Below are 18,346 nucleotides of genomic sequence, written 5' to 3'. Positions count from 1 at the left end.
TTTCTTTACGTTTTCCTTTTTTCCCCACTAAAAAGGGAGGAAATACCAAAACCTGAAAACCAAAGAATGTTAGTGCTCTCGTTTAGAAAACCAAAAGGAATTCAGTTTTTTGATTTTCAGGGGTTTTGGTCAAAAAGCCAAATGTTTTGAGAGAACCAATTCTTTTGCAAAACCTATTTTATCATTTTTTGACCAATTCTAGTTGTAATGCTGCTGTTTCTACAGCTCTGGTAGCCAAAGTTTGACCTAAACATCATCCTTTCCAAACCTCTGCCTCTTCTTAGATTTATTGCTGTTTAGGGGGCTGATTGAACTCCCACTGAGATCACGGAGAGCCTTTCCATTCATGTGATGATAGAAGCCGGATTGGATGTGTACAGAGGAGGTAGGTGGGATAGGTTGAAAAATTTCCATTGAGACTGTTAATTTGGCCTAAAAAATGGATTTTTGACTAAACCAACTTTTTTTTTTTTTTTTTTTTCAAAAAATATCTGTTTTTCTATGGAAAAGTTAGTTATTTGTTTTTATTATCTAGATAAACAAACATCCCAAATATTTTGATTTTGGAAATGCTGTCACGATGCCCGGGTCATATTGTGGTTTGGTTGTTCCAGGTCATCCTTGGCTTCTATGGGTCAGGCTTCGGTAAGGCACTATCTCTACCATGATACATCATGGCCAGGCACCTCTCCAAGACCATGGTTCCTTACAGGAGATATAGTCCCACCAAGGAGTCCAGCTGATAGAGTGGAATGGAAGAATGTGGCAGCCAAACTACAACTCCCATGAGCCATCACTGCAATATTTTCAAATTGAAATATTTCATTTTTGAGCCCCCAAACTGAACTTTTTGAGCGGGTGAGGGAGCAGGTTTCAACCAGCTCTAGATGTAGGCATGAATGGCTAGAGTGCTTTCCTGTGCCTCCTTTCCCTTTAATTGAACCATCCCCTCCTCTCTTAACCTTTCCTATTCATATTGGATATAGTCTTTCTTTCTGTCTCTACCATTCCTTTATGGTCATGTCCCACAGCCTGCTGGACAATCAATGGACATTTCAGAAACTCCTTAAATGGAGTAAATTTCATCAATCACATCTTAAATTACTGTAGCGTGGAAGTTTTATTATGCCAAGAGGACCCATTTTCATGGACTGAGAGTGTGAAAGGATCACTTCCATACTTACACAGTTCCAGTTGAAAGGAAGGTTTTCATATCACTGTATGGTGTCAAGGTACATGCCACACGAGCTACCATAGTTAGGCATAAAAGGATAAGTGAAGATGGAGAGTCAGCCTTAACCCTGAATTTCCTGGCTGTGTTGGTTTATTGTGTCATGACTCTACTGTTATTTAAATTTAGTTTTGGCTTATTAATATAAATACTCCCAAGCACAATCCACATCATGCATATTTATATTTATAAACCATTTCTGATCAGTTCCAGGAATTTCGGGCCAGGAACATTCCGGAACTGGCATTTTTAAAATACTTTTTTTTATGGGAATTTTTACACATTGGATTTTCCAACACACAATTGGCAAAGATCACATCTGAGAATACTTTAGCTATCCTAATTCTCTCATGAGGTTTTAGTAATACCCAAAGAAGGAAGGACTGTTCATTTCATAAACCAGTCTGCCAGGTTCCTTTACAAGTTGTTGCAGTCCCAAACTTTCTAACTAGATGGATATTTTCAATTATTTTTGTTTTTGCCTATGAAATTCTCCCCAATTAAGGGTGCCCACACTGTCCCTGGTGTCGGCGGGGGGGAGGGGAGGGGTGTTTTCCAGGCTTGCCAGAGGATGGTAGCATTGCTTTAAAAGTGGGGAGGGAGGAAGAAGGTCAGAAATTGCTGTAAAAAGGTGGGTGGGGGTCAGCTTAACAACCCTAACTCATCCCCTGAGAACGTCGGGGAGAAGGTTTAAAAGGTACAAGCCCTTTCTCCAGGCAGCAAGCAAGGTGGAAGCTCTGGGTAGTTATCTGAATGAACATGGATGGAGTTGCCTAGAAACTAGTCAGGGATAGTGAAGAGTCGTCATCAGGTAGGGTGAATGGAGGGTAGGTACAGTTTGTGTCTGTAGTAATGATACATCCAGCACTATGAGTCTGTGGTTGGTTGGGGTTTTAATAACGTTGCATCCCTCAGTGTGTTTTATTTCTCTGTGTAAGGAACTCCTACAAATTGGAATTTTGGAGAGAGGAAGAAGTGACACAGGGCTCCTCAGAAATACTAACACTAGTTTTTAACACCTGCATCGGGCTTTCTCTCGCCACCTAGCACACATCTAGCTGAGCATTACTTTGTATAATATGTTAAACCAAGGCATGCACATTTGCAAACTTAGGTAGCTGAAGTTGGGCATCTAAATCCCTATGAGGGCCCCAATTCTGCCAACACTTACACATATAAGTAGTCCCACTGAGCTCAATGGGATGACTCGTGCAACAAGTTACTTGCATGCATAAAGGCTGTGGTCAAAGTGACCGGCTTTTCAGAGGTGCTGAGTAGCTACATGTCCCATTGACATTCACTAAACTATTATAAGTTTCAGAGTAACAGCCGTGTTAGTCTGTATCCGCAAAAAGAAGAACAGGAGTACTTGTGGCACCTTATATATATATAAACTATTATAGTGTAGAAAGGGGTTTTCAGTCAGCATTCATGAGCTGAATTTACCCTCTGTTACACTGGTGCATCACTACTGCATTCAGTGAAGTTACCCTACGGTAGCTGGGAACTAAGTTTTGTCCTTATCCACAATTCTTCTCGTTAGTTGTTACTTATTAGAAAAAGATACAACCAGTTATTTGAGGTAGTTAGAATTTATCACAAGAAAAAATATTGCTTTACACTACCAGTAAAACTGCCTCCTTTAGTGTGTTATGTAATATTGAATGCTCTTTAAATATTTCCATCTTTATTTACATTCATCTCATAGTAAAGGGAAGAAAAGCAGATGCAGGACAATGAACCAAAAATTTTTTCCTTCCAGGCCACAATATTTCCTGGAACAAAAGAACTAGTCATGTATAGATAAAGTAGAGAACATGTTACAAGTCCAGCCAAAACTGCCCCTTGTGGATACTTAATCTATGGCTATAAAATTATATTATTCTATATATTAGTTTTAAATGACTTGTACATATGTCTATCATTGTCAGCTCAAAAGGGTAGTTATGAACTTTCAGTTCCAAATGCTAAAACACTTTGCCCTTTAAAGTGAACTAAGGTAAAACAGCCCAGTTGCTTCAGCAGTTACAATAAGCCATAGAAGGCCAAGCCCGGAGAAAGTGTTTTTTAAGCATCCTTCACAAGAAACTACCTGAAACCACAGTGGTGTCTTTAGAAATATTTAACTCTCACTATGCTGTCTGAAATTCTCTTAAAAAAAAAACGATTAAATCCCATTTACAAAAAAAGCAGCCCCAATTTTCACCCCAATACCTACCGGGGTGTTTAGATTGTTCCTTGAACATATAAATATGCATCCTATATGCCATCATGTGATTATAGCCTTCAGGACAACTCAGAAGCCCCCAGTTCAGTAAAGTATTTAAATGTGTATGCATTTAAAGATTGGGGCCAAAATGGACTATGAAAGCAATACATTTGGAAATTGGGCCCTGTGTTTGGGGAGATGAGCTCTATATGTATCAGAACTTTTGAATCGGACAGATTCTTGCACATGCTGAGATCCACTCGGTGTCAAAAGGAGTTAGGGGAGTGGGAAGGTTGATGATATCAGGAAGCCAATTAAATATCCCCAATTCTTAAGCCACAGTGGCTCCAAATCCAACCGAAGACTTCAGCAGCTCGGATATTTTTAATTTGCAATAGCTGGCTGCGTTCCCTATGGGACCCTACATGCAATAGAATTGTGAGATGTGAAGTGAACTCCATTCTACCCCCTAGCTTTACACCACCCGAGAGCTCTGTACCCCTGAAGAAATGATCAGCTAGGCAGATGCAATGCCATTCTGATTCCTTTGCACTAAAGCTGTGTGAATTTTGTGTGGTATCCCGGGGCCCTGTGCATCACAGGAGACACTTTAGGAGACACATTGTAGTATGGTGTTGATACTGTCTGCCTCCTTGATACATTTATTAATGGCAATTCCTGCTCACCCCCCTCTCCTGTCCAACACATGAAGAAAGTGACTGACAATATATTTCTGCTCCTGCTCCTTCTTGCTGTCTGTGTGATGCAGTGTGTAACTGGTGAGAATCTTGGGTGAACGGGCTCAGGCCTTTGTCACAAGCTGAAGATGGGTGACTGATCCACTGTTACCCCATGATTCATAGACACAGGAGACGGCAGGTGTTGTGACTGTATGTTCACGGGTGTGCCGCCACTTCTGGGACAGAAAAACTAGCATGATGTGGTGGGATCACATCATTCTGGAAACTTCGGGTGATCACCATTAGCTGCAGAACTTCAGAATGAGGAAGCAGAAATTCTTGGACCTCTGTGAGGAGCTGGCCTCAACCCTGCAGAGACAGAACTCTCTGTTCTGTAGTCCCTTACTAGTGCAGCAGCAAGTAGCTATTGCCCTCTGGAAGCTGGCAATGCCAGACAGCTACCAGTCAATGACTGCTCTGCCAAGGGCAGAACCTGCTCCAACCTCTCCAAAGCTTCCTGGTAAAGATGGATGTTCCTGGTGCTGGGAAGAAGTCATGGAGGACAGCACACTCTGACTACTCATTGATGAGCTCCCAGGTGTGCTTGGCTGACCGGGAGGCAGAAAACGGAACAAGTTCCATGTTCACATGCACAGTTGAAAAAAGTGCAGCAGAAAACTCTTCTGAAGTAGTCAGTGCAGCTCGCTACTACCAGTGAGAACAGGGACCTTCCTACATTTGGGAAAGGGTCAGAACATTGAGGGAGTGGGGCTGGAGGAGTACTGAACTTGGGATCCAGTACACACTCCTTAGCCCCATCCACACTGCAAACTGCGATGGCCCGAGGTTTCTTCTGGGGTTCTTGCCCCAGACATGCCTTGAAACCCATACTTCTGGGGTTTAGCTGTGGACAGTACAGGGGTTCTGGCTCCACCAGGTACATGGATCCATGCCCAGTCCCCAGTCCCCTTCAGGCGGTCTGTGTGTCAGCCTAACAAACATGCTGACTCTCTGTGGGCTGGTCTACACTGAACAGCTACATCAACATGAAAACTCCATAACCCTTCAGTGACATAGTTAAGCTTAACTATAGGAGTAGACAGTGTGAGGTCAATGTGAAGAATTCTTCCTTTGGACTAGCTACTGCTTCGGCGAGGTGGATTACCTACCCCTCTTGTTGCTGCAGTACATGTCTACTCTGAAGCGGGAGAGCAGTGCAGCAGTAGTATCTGAAGTATAGATATAGCCTAGTAGTTCTCAAACTTTTGTTCTCCGCCTTTCACATCGCGAGCCTCTGAGTGCAACCCCCCTTTTTAAATTAAAAACACTTTTTTATATATTTAACACCATTATAAATGCTGGATGCAAAGTGGGGTTTGGGGTGGAGGCTCACCACTCACAACCCCCCATGTAATAGCCTCATGATCCCCTGAGGAGTCCCAACCCCCAGTTTGAGAACCCCTGATATAGCCTAAGTGTTTGCATGATTCAGCACTATAGACTGTAAAACTACCCAGATCTCCTGAGCAAATGTGGGTCTTGCACACGGAAACAGTTGCAGGTGGAAGATTGTTGGAGCATTCTGACAGGATAGTTTTAAAAATTTGCCCTTCTACAGTATGTCTTGTTTCTGCCTAAAACATATTTTTTACAGTCTAGTAATATAAATTCCTTGAACATGGTGATTTCTAATGGAAATGCTGACACTATCTTAACTACTGCACAGCAACTTGACAGAGAGTTGTTATAATTTATTAGGGCTGATTTTTCACTTCAGCTACTTTTCTCCTCAGCTGTAACTGGCTTTTTCAGTTCTTATTCTTTCTGACATTAACTATTCCTGCATTGACAATAAAATCCTCTCCTGCTTCATTTTACTTTAGTTTTTTTTTATAAGAATTAAGCCCCAATCTTGTTATGATTAGAAGAGAAACCTTGAACCATGTTATCAAGGCTGATACTGATACTTTTTTTTTATTTTTTTCAATTTTAGCACTTTGTTAAATCTTCTTCTGCATTCACTGAGCATTATCATCTAAACACACTTTTGGTTGCATTCATTTAATGTTACTGTACATTACAAATTCTTCATGTATCTTCAATGATGATTTCTCTATTAGTTACAAACATCTGGATTTATGCAAAATCAAGTGTACAATAATTGTCCAATGCACAGCAGCCTTCAAAAAGCTGTCAAATAGTAATATATTTTCAAAGTTTTTTCATCATATTAGACAATACTAGAATATGTGCATTTCTACCCCACGACTACTATGCTTAGGGAGGCTTGCAATAAAGTATATTCCCTAATTAAATATGCAAAGCAGCTTAATATCTTTAAAATTATTTAATTATAAAGCAGAATGTACTAAATCAGTTCCCAGACTCAATTAGCATCCTGCTCCATGATTTTAAATATGCATTTTTCTCAGTGCTCCATTCATTACTAACTGCATGGTTAACCTTAACTTATGCACAGGCAAATTCAATTTTGCTGCAGTAATTAGTATGCATTTTGAGGCAAAAAAGAAGCAACTTTCATAGAAAAATGTTGGTACTATCATATACTTTATGCAAGCATTTCAACGAATAAATCACAGATGTAAAAGAGATCCTCTAGTAATATATCCTTTTATTGACTTTTTCTCTAAAGTTCTTTAACTGCTGAGGTAGAAGTGTTTTTGAAAAGGATTAAAAAACATACGGTCTGAGGAAGTGAAGGCAAAGGAATGTAAACTCAGACAGCAGCAGGAGAAAAAGGAGAATAGGAATTCTTCCATTCATTTTTTTTTTTCAAAATACACAGTTAACCTGTGGAACTCATTGTCACTAGATATTTCTGAAGCAAGTTGTTATCTGGATTCACAAAAACATTGGGCATGTATATTGGTAACAAATAGAACTGGTGCAGAAAATGATTTTCCCTATCAAAAATGTTCTTCAAAAGTTGTTTTTTTTTTTTGACAACTTCCGCCCCCCACCCAATTTTTGTGCAACCGAAAATGTTTAGTTTTTAAATTTTGCTGAAAACTTTTTCAGTTTTCAGGTTTTGTTTTACGCATGAAAACAGAAGTCTTTTTGTGATAATTTCCTTTTAATCCAAAAGCTATTTTACATGAGCTTTTTGATGGACTATATTCAACCAGGAAAAAATACACAGCAGCGGGAATATCTGGAGTTATAGCACTAAGGATTAAATAATAGTTATAACAACGAATTTTGAAAGGGATATAATCAGTGGAAGGGATTTAAAAGAAATTTTCCTTGTGTACAGGTTGTTCCATAATAGCCTTATGCAGGGTTTCTTGCATCTTCCTCTGAAGCATGTGGTATTTGCCCCTGGGAGAGACTATACCGGACTAGATGGACCAATGATTTTGACCTGCTGTGGCAATTCCTATGTTGAATTTTAGTGGTTCTATGGACTGTGGTCTAGTACTCAGGAATATTCTACTTTCAGAGTTTGCATTTCAACTGAGTGGGAGATCTATGAGCAGAATGAGAGTAAGGCAGTGTCTATATGTACAGCAGCACAGCTGTACTGATACAGCTGTGCCACTGCAGAGCATCTGGTGAAGATGCTCTATTCTGACAGGAATCAGCACGATAAAACCACCTCCACGAGCAGCAGAAGCTATGTTGGTGGAACAAGCTTTCCTGCCACCATAGTGCTGTGCACACAAATGCTTATGTCACTCAGGGAAGGGAGAGGGGGTTCACACCCCTGAGCGACTTAATTTCTGCTGACAAACGGTAGTGTAGATATAGCCTCAGTCAGTCCCACTCTTTACCTGGCTCAGATAACTAGGATAGCATTCTTTAGTTACTATGCAATTGAATAGAAACGACATTTGCTATGTATTACTTGAGAGTGATTCTTGAAGTGAACCCAATAACTACTAAACATGTTATATCTCCACAACCTTATACTTCAGAGCCTAGAAATAACTCAGACTGCATGCCGTGTAATTACTGTTCACAATCAATAGATAGTCATTTTATGGGTATTTGTGCCTTAATAAAGCTATAGGAAAAGAACTCATTAAGAATCACTTACATTTACATGGCCTTGTCTCTTCTTGACCTAGGAACTATAACAAGATGATTGAAGTTCCCTTTTATGGTAGCAGGATGTGCTGTTCCTTTTATACACCAGTCACTCTCTGGACAACATTCTGTGTAAGAAAATTAGTAAAAAGACAAGTCATTAATCACTTTTTATTTGTTCAGGCCTTTAGCATTATCTTCCTTACTGGGGGTATGTAGCAACAAATAGCTTTTATCATCCAAGGCTGCAGACAGTGGGCATTCTGTATGAGTAAGGACTGCAGGTTTTGGCCTCTGCCATAAGCTTTACCTCTAGAGCGCCCCCTTTGGGTTGGATCTGAGTGCTTCTTTTGTTCCCAGCAGCTTTCTCTTGCAGCAAGGATGGCTACAGTCCGAAGAGGGCTGTGTTTCTCCAACTACCAGTATCAGGGAGACAGTTCCCCCAATACCCTTTCTGGGGTTAACAATAGTCCAAGTGAGTAAGGGAAGGCCAAGCAGTCTTATAGCCCTAGTCTGGGTTCTCCCTGCTCTCCTTGCACAGCAAATCATCAACAGCCCCTGAGCAAGGGCTGTGTTCTCTCATCCCTTATCAGGCTATTGGGCCCAGACTGAGGCTCTAAACAAAACAAAGTAAGGAAAGTTCCTCTTCTTGTCTAGGTGGCAGAGGAGGAGGAGGAGGAGGAGCAGCCTTCCTAGCCAGTAGCTCCTGTACTGTGTGTTCAGAGAGCTCTGTGTCCTAGCTTTGCTTTCCTCTGAAAGCCACCTACCTCTGAGCTTCCAGCCTTCCTTTTTAAGGAGCCAGGTGCAGTACGCCTCACAGGTGTTCCGCTTTGGAGCTGATTGTGCTCATTAACGCTTTCCTGACTGGGGTGGGAACTCATCCCACCGCAGCCCCACAAAACGTCATTTGGTATGTACTGGAACGGATTACAAACATTTGGAGGGAACAGTTTTCCATAAAAAAATGTAGTTTCATTGAAATTGAAACCTTTTGCGGGATCAGGTCAATGTTGACAAAATTTTCAACGGGCAAAAGTTAAAATAAATCATTTTGCCTTTCTCATTTTGGCTCAATATTGTCAGTGTGTTTCATTTTGCTAAGGTAAAAACACTTCATTTTGACTTTATCATTTCAATTCATTTAGCGTCAACTTTCATATTAAAATATTGATTTGAATATGTATTTAATATGCAAATATAATGTATTTATTTTAATATAATATAAAATCTATTGAAATGGTAAAGTTAAAACATTTTACCTTATATGATACCTTTTTACCTTATATAAATGAAATATTTTGATGGTCCTGAAAGGAAATTTTTTCAGAATATTTGTTTCACAGGTAAATTTTGAACTTTCAGCTTTTCATTCTGATTTGCAATGATTTTTTCCCCCAAGTGTCAAAATTTCCCACAGAATGGAAATTCCTGTTTCTGATCAGCTCTGTTATTCACTATGATGTCACGGATTTTGTGCGTGAAAAGCTGCCTTTTTAATTTAGAGAAAATGGGAGCTGGTTGAGGCCAGCATGTCAGGTTTCTGTGATTATTATGAAAGTAGCAAAACAAGGTTCTTATATTAGCTTTACCAATGGTGAGATTTCTTTTCTCCACAGCTCTAATGATAGTATGAAGGCCTCTGGTTATAGTTTGTACAGCTTTTTTCCAAGCACTGAGTAAGAAGGATGAAGGAGATGTCTCAAATACAATAAGAACCAACCTGAACCTTTTTCTAGACTCAGACTTATCTTCTCTCCTCTGAGCCTCGGGGGAGGAGAGATAAGGGTCTTAAGCAGCCTCTTGCAGGGGCCAAATCCTCATTAGAACAGGTACATGCATTTTTCCACCACAGGAATACCCAGTGTTCCTTCCTTTCAGAGCACTCTTAACCTGTCACTTGGTGTCAGAAACTAGGAGGGCCAGGCTTGCAGTTTTATCCTTGACTATACCATGAGTAGAGCTGATCATTCTGAAGGAAAATTCCTGATTTTCTGATGGAAAATAAAATTTTTACAAAATCTCAGTTTTTGCTGAAAATTTTCAATGTTACTTCAAACCGTATTTCCTTATCAGCGCGCTTGTTTATGGGAGCTCCCTGGAGGGCTACATCTCCCATAATGCAATGTAGATTTCCCTCTGACCAAGCTCTGCATTATTCATCATGGGAGTTACATGATTCTGGGTGCATCCTAGGAGATGTAGTTTAGCCAGAGAGCCTGGCCATAGGGGAGAATGGGTCATCAGGTTCCTGAACGTCAACTCTCACAAGACAACGTACCACAATGGAAAAATGCAGTTTAATGTTAAACTGCCACCAAACAAAGCATTTGGTTCATTTTTACAAATTGAAATAAAATATTTCAGGAATGTCAAAATGTTTCATTTTGATGGATTTTTTTAACTCTTCTGAATCCATTTTTTTTTTAATTTCTGTGCTGTGAAATATTTAGAAATTTCAATTTTTTGCCCTAATTTAGGATGAAAACAAATGTTGGAATTTCCTACAGGATGGACATTCCAAATTTCTGTGAGCCTCAACCATGAGCAACACTATCCCTTTTAGATGATTGTTCTCAAACGCTTCGTCAGGCCCACCACCATGGAATTCAACCAGGAAAAGGTTTTCAAAAGAGGTGGGAATTTTAGGACAGAGATTGTTCTTAGGTCTAAAAGGCAAAAACATAGGAACCTCTTAAATACAAATAAATATACTAATTTTTCCTGCCCTTCCATCTTAAAAATCCTCTTCCTTTGTGAAATATGGTACAAAGCATTGGCTTGTTCTATTTATCTTGTAGCCATTCTATAAGGTGGAAGGAGACACAGGAGTTTCCATTTCATTGGTCTGGGTTTTCATGATACAGCCATGCGAGGTGCTCCCTATGTCCGATGCTTGAAACACCACCATCTGGTTAGAATTTTAGGAGTCAGACTCCTAAGAATAGTAATAATACTTACCTCTTTTATAGTGCTTTTCATCCACAGATCTCAAAAGTTCTTTTACAAAAGAAGGTAAATATACCAGATGTTTCAAACTATGTCAAGGGAAATATAAAGCAATGAACAAAATGGCACAAGCAAGCTGGACACATCTTTGCCTGCTGTAGGGTTGGTACAATTCCTCCATAAGTCTTTGACCAGCTGTTTGGATCTCATCTAAACAACTCATTGGTTTCAACATAACATAAGAACAAAGGCCAACCTTTTGCTAACCTTGGAGTTCTCCATGCACTCTATAGCAAGTGTTGTTGTCAGCAAGGAGCAAATGCACATAGCAGACCAAGGTAACATAATAACAGGACGATGTTCATTTGGGCATAACTCACAATGTGACCTTTTTGCTGCTTATCCCATCACTAACAGTTATAGCAGCAGTTTGAACCGTGACACTGTATAACACAGGAGTGTCTGAGAGGTGAGGATCTAAAGGAAATAGATACAGCAGCATTACTAGGGTATACTTTTTGATATTGTATTACCCATAAGATATCTTCACTATTCACACACACATTCTATTTCCTATCTTTTACTCAAGTGTCACACTGATCCACTCTCTGTCTCTTCCTTATTCCTGCCTTCACCTCTGCACCACCCCATGTGCATGAAATGACATCTCAGTTACTCTACACAAAGTTTGCTTAGCTGCATCCTTCAAAGAATTTCCTTAAAACCAACTGGTCTGTGTTGCATTTCAGTTAGAATGACCCCTACCCCTCTTTCTCTGTATTGCATTGGGGGTTGGTGGGATTGGCCTTCATTTTACCAGCTTCTACCCTTAGATTAAGAGGCCTTCAGACATACCTGTCCAGTGCACCTCAGTTTGAAGGATGTCACTCATTTTAGTCCCTAAAATTGATGTCCCCTCACTTTGTGTTGTTGAAATCTAGGGCATTGCGCACTTTGTTACATCTGAAGGCCTAGGTCATTGCACAATGGAGGGCTTCCTTGCATCCCTCCATTTCTCCCCATCCTCCTCTCTTTCAGAGATTCCCTGCAGCTGCCCCCTAACCTCCCCCATTACAGGAGCTCTGTGCGCCCCTCTTTTCCTGTAACAGGTTCCCCCAGTCTCCCACCCTCCAGAGGTTATGTGTACACTCTGTTCACCCCTAGTTGCATGGGCTCTGTGCACTCCCTCTTGCCCCAGTGATAACCTGGCACTTCGGTGACCTGGATTCAGTTTCCTGCTCCACTAAAGACTTCCTGTATGACCTTGGGGAAGTCACTTAGCTCTCTGTTCCTCATCTATAAAATGGGGATAATAGCATTTCCCTATCCCACAGGGGCGTTCTGGGGATAAATACATTAAATATTGTGAGAGGTTTTGATACTGTGATGATGTGTTGCCACAACTCTGTCATACAGCAACATATATGCCTATAATTCTACATAAAGTATATAGGGATAATAGTTTGATGCACTTTTCTTTAAAGACTTTCTGCACTTCCTGGTTTTGACCACAGCAGTATGTATTCTGAGCCTGTAAAGACAAGAAAAGAGTAAAGTATCGGTAATGCTGAAAAAGAAAAATCTTATTATTTTAACACTTCTAGAGCAAAATGGTCCATATCAACTTCTCACATGCAGCTGAATTTTGGATGCTTATGTGAACTGGTCAGAATCCTGAGGTTTTCCCATTATCGATCTGCCTTAGGATATGGTACTTTTGCCATTGACTACTCTGGGGTCAGGATTTCACTCTAAAAGTGACTCAAATTTGACAAGCAATACTGTTTGTACAGCAGATGTATTCTTTCCATTCTTGATCATCTTTACTTTAACTCTCAAAAGTCCAGGCTTAAATCTTCATACTTACTAAGTATCTTATGAGATTTTTGTTTTATGCTTTGTGAAATAAACAGAAAATGCCTAGCCCTGTAGCAGAGACTGAGCAGGAAAAAAACAACTTCCTGCATTTAAGTTGATTTCATTAAATACGATTAACCCCAGTCTATCAACAGTGGATGATTAAGCTGATGTCTGAAGTTGGAAATTTCTCTAGTAAAGGCCGACAACTCCAAATGATGTCATGTTGCAGGCTGCTGTGCAATACAGATATCTGCCTGACTGAGTTATCCCAACACAATGATTGTTCTGAAGCCTGAAAAATATCTTAATTGCAGGGGAAATATATCAGCATTATAGTTCTACAGTTTTACCAAAAATATTCAAAACACAGACAAAGGAAACCAGGAGGGCTGGGGTCGGCCTGTTCTTAGGCGACACTATTACCTCAGGCAATTTGTTGTGTAGGTTACGCTCACCTGACCATAATAGAGATCCCCGCTCAGATATTCTGGAGTACACTGACTGCCAATATTTCAAATTTTGGATATTTGCAATGACACTTTAATTAAAAAATGAAACTTTTTCTTGGGGGGAAAAAAGTTTGAACATCTTTTGATCAGCAAAACAACAACCTTCAAGAACCACCCCTGTGGGACACCTTCCTAGTTTTAGTGCTTTGTTGCAGGAAGAGAGGTGGAAGAGCAGGCCAAATAAGGAAAATAGATTAACAAAGACTCAAATTTGATTGATTGCAAGGAAATATTGCTGGTTGTTTGTGAATGTTCACATCACTACTAGTGATCATCACAATGTTTCTGAATGTTTAATAAAATTTGGACCAAAAGTGCATTATTCACATTAGTCAATGTTGTGTCCTACTTCTGGTTTTTAAAAAAGGGAAGAGTTCAGCCATCTAATCAGAGAGCTGAAAGTTTACCCAGTAACTGATTATACACCATTAATGGTGAAGGTGGAACTGAAGCACTCACAAACAACTCATCCGATGAATACTTTTTCATGCTAATTACTCAGTTAACACTTATGAAAAACAAATACATTTAGAGAAATTAGGCATTAGGCAGTATGTATTAGGCAGTATGAGAAATTAGGCATTATTTGTACATGATTTGCAAAACAAGAAAAGTCAAATTTTTGGCCCCAAAGAATATTACCCTTCCCATTCTATTGAAGTCAGCATTACCCAACTACTTCCCTACATGAACTCTTGCACTAAGCATAGGTGAAAAGTATGGTATTCTCAGTTACCTCTGTGTGTGCTAACCCATGGCAAATGTTGACTTTTTAATAGCAACCACTATGGAAGTCATTTAGAACTGGTATAGCTTAGAGGAATAAGACAGTTAAAAAGAAGCAAATGCTAGTACATACAAAATCAAAATGTATATAGTAACAAAATGCCATATAGCACATGTTTGGTTGCATAAGTAATGGGATGGTGAATAATAGAAAGAACATATAATCATGTCATATAAGTCAATGGCACAGCTTCATCTGGAATACTGTGTCCAGTACTGGTCACTTCATCTAAAAAAGGATATTGCAGACGTGAAAGAGGTTTGGAGAAGGTCACAAAGAATGAGCAAAGGTCTGGAAAAATTCATATGAAGAGAGATTAAAAAGAAATATAGTTTACTTTAGAAAGAAGATGAATGAGAGGGGACCTGATAAAAGTATATAAAATAATTAATAGTATAGAGAAGGTAGACCACCTTCTCCCTGTCTCATAACACAAAAGCAAGGGGGGCAGTCAATGAAATTGAAAGGTGGGCAATTCAAATCTTGTAAAAGGAAAAACAGTTTCACATGTGTAACTAAACTGAGGTGCTGACTCCTCAAGGAAGTCACTGAAGCCAAGGACTTGGTAAGCTTCTAAAAGGGATTAGACATATATAGGGCTACCAAGAACCTCCGTTGTGATCATAATTGATGATAAAACTTTTGTGAAAGGGATAGTAAACCTCAGACTTCAGGGTGAGATCTAATGTGGGGGGGACAGATTAGCCCCCATATTTACCTCTTGCAACGTTTTTTAACTTTCCTCTGAAGCATCTAGTGCCGGTCACTACCAGAGACAGGTTACTGGACTAGATGGATCTTGGGAAGGATCTACTCTGGGAATTTCTATGTTAAATACAATGTCTGCAATAAAACTGTATTTTGTGTTTCTGATTATGGTAATAAATGAATATGGTAGCTGGCATGGTCTTTTAAGAATTGCTGGTTGATTAAAGCCCTGATTCTGCAATTTATTATGTGCAGGCAGACTGCTGCACCTGCAGGAACCCCTAATGACGTCAGTGTCAATGTCAGTTAGAGTCAATAGGGTTCTGTTTAGGCCCAGTAGTCTGCCTGCATGTTATAAATTGCAGGATCAGGGCCTATGTCTATTGCTAGGTTGTATAGCACTCACATACGCTGTGAAATTATCTAGGGAAGAATTGCTATGGCTTAAAGGCCAATGTCTAAACTTCCCAACATTTACAGTCCACGCCCTCAGATTTAAGGTGGTCAGCTTTATTGTTTTAACTAAATTACAGGAAAACAATATATTGGGCTGTATATATTTGTCAAAATGTGTTACTTTGTTTCCCCAGCAAGCTAGCCCCTCAAGCATGTTGCAGAGGTGGAGAAAAAAGGTTTATTGGAAATTATTATATTTGAAAAGGCGTTAGCTATTCCCCAGAAAGAGGAGAAGCGAACACAGGGTCAATTTATAACCTGACCTGAAAACACAAAGTTGATAATTGGCTGTCATTGCTTATTGTATCCATGAGCTGATTTGTTGAAATGCTCAATAAATCTGCTATTAGGAGAAAAAGTGCTTACATGCATTTCTTTTCCTTAAATTTTTTTTTAAACAACAAAATAAAAGATTGATTGACAAGACATCAATAAAGCTTTGAGCATACACTGCTGACCTTTTTTTCTTTGCACTGCAATCTGTGTTTATTAGAATTCAACTCCTATAAATAGGTTTCTGTGGATAAAAAAAAAGTGAGCAGTTTCTTATGGACTTTCACTCAATAAACTTCTGTGAAAATTCTAACTGTTTAATAGATGGCTTTCAATTTAATTCAACCTGTCTTCCCTTCTTAAAAATAAGATATAATCGGGGATAAAATAGGTTTAGCTAGTGGACTTTTTAAAGCTGGATTCTTAAAATGCACCTTCCTTTTTAATGTCTATCAAAACAGTCCATCCTGAACAGACAGGATACATTTCATTTCAAGCCTGGTACTGTAGTAGGCTATTTCTTCTCATTATATAAAAACATATTATAAGGCTGTGTTGTTTGTATCATTATAAAAGCTCAAGTCATGGTTGGTGACTTCCAAAGTGTGATGGGCATGAGGCGCCAATGGGGATCTATTCGTTAGAGTCTATCAAATGCTACTGCCTGAGCTCTTGGGTGCCATTTTGTATTTGATTTTCCTGAGGAGCAATCAACAGAGGCTTTTAAAGCTGTAAAAGTTTTATACAGCAGCAGTGCCACATCTTGTGATATTTGGTGTTTTCCTTAAAGCTCCAGTTCCTAGAGTCATGTGATTCTGTTAGAATATGTTTTCATTTACTTAAAAGGTAAGTGTCTAGCTGATATGTCTGTAGAGAATTGCTTGGAAACATGAACCCCAAAGACTCAAAACCTAAACCAATTAGAAAGAACCTAATATGTATTTTTAATATACATACAGCCTGCCTGTTAGCTCAATACAGGGTGGCTAGATAGCTTCTGGGCTGAGCTCAGAGTGCACCTCTGCATAACCTGCATCTTAATGAGATTGAGTGAAGTCCTCCAGGGTTCATATTCATAAGGGTAATGCCTCTGCTGAGTCTTAGCCCCGCACCTCCTTTCCTTGAAATATCACCTGTTATGCAAATCCAGTCTGGTTAGGTGTTGTCCTCCTGGCTCCCTACTTCCTGGTGACCCTCTTCTGAAAACTTTCTCTGTGTGTCTCCAAACCTTTTCTGCTCACTCTCCTACCATGACTCTCCTCCCTTTTACTAATCCTATGAATCCTTGATAAACCCTGCCTGCTCCCACCTTTCTCCCTCTCTCTCTCTCAAGAGTATAAGGAACGGTCCTTACACAGTGTACTGAATGACTGCTTTAAGGACACAGAGTGCAGAACAGCCCATGAGAGGCTGCTGCTTGAGCATTTTACCCTGCACCTCTTGGATGAGTCACCGCTGTGAGACCATTGCTTTTGAGCATGTGGGGCAGACCTTGAGTGTCCCTGTGTGCTTCTCTCCTAGAGCATCCACCCCCTCCAAGTGTGTAAGCCCATGAGCTCTCAGACAGCTGGGCTATGGCTGTAAACCAGCTTTAAAAATCCCAAGGAGCCAGTCTCTCATTTGAGCCCTTAGATGGGAGTCCAAGTGGCTATTTACATTTGCCTAAGCTTTTGAAATATGGGTCCTAATTTCTCTATGCTTCAGCTTTCGTGTTAGTAAAACGGAAGCAACAATACTGAACTCTCTTCAGAAAAGGCTTATGGGTCTCAGCTGAAATGTGCTACATACATGGGAAGTATTCTTTTAATATTTGATATTATTATATCATAAACTTTGCGGACTACTGGTGAGGATGAAAGTCTGATTCAGTTCACCTGTGACAGTGCAATTGTTCATTCAGTCACGATTCTGGACATCCCATGTCATTATTAGGGAAAGGCTTCATCACAAAGCAAGCATCCTTAGTCCTGTGCACCTAAGTGTAAACGGATGCATATAAGGAAGATGTTACTAAACACAGCGGCAGCCTAGCATTCTATCTGCTCTGATTCCTGTGGCAAACAATAGCAAGGTTGAGGTGACATAATAAAATGCCATCGCTAGTCAAGATGGACTAAGAACAGAAAGCCTGTGGTGCAAAATGTTCAGCCATTCTAAAAAGGGAATTCATTTTTCATGCTTAGATTGAAATACTTTCTTGTTTCTGCCCAATATATCCAAAAGGTGGCAGCACTCAAGTCAAATTTCATCTCTGATGGGTAGACTTTAAAAACGCAGGCAAACAATACTGTTTCAAATACAAGAAGAATATGTAGAACTTACTTAATTCTGCTTATCCAATAGTTAAGCAGGAACCTTTGAAAAAAATGACTGCTTTACTTTGCAATCTCTGATCCTTAGAATCATTACTAATTACTCAGCCATTCAGTTGTGCTGGCAAAAACTTACTGACATACCTGAACATCTTACGAATATGGGATTAAAGGAATAGCTGTGCTAGATCTTGAACTAAAGCAAAATGAAATGGCTAGTCAAAATCTGGGCACAGATAGGGTGGTCATTTTACTTACTTGCACTGCACATGGTTTAGATAGTTTAGATTATGTATGTGAAATAGCCCTGGAGGAGGTCAGTTAAAGT

The sequence above is a fragment of the Malaclemys terrapin genome, chromosome 14 (genome assembly GCF_027887155.1).
Source record: "Malaclemys terrapin pileata isolate rMalTer1 chromosome 14, rMalTer1.hap1, whole genome shotgun sequence".
NCBI lineage: Eukaryota > Metazoa > Chordata > Testudines > Emydidae > Malaclemys > Malaclemys terrapin.
This window is presented reverse-complemented; position numbering follows the sequence as displayed.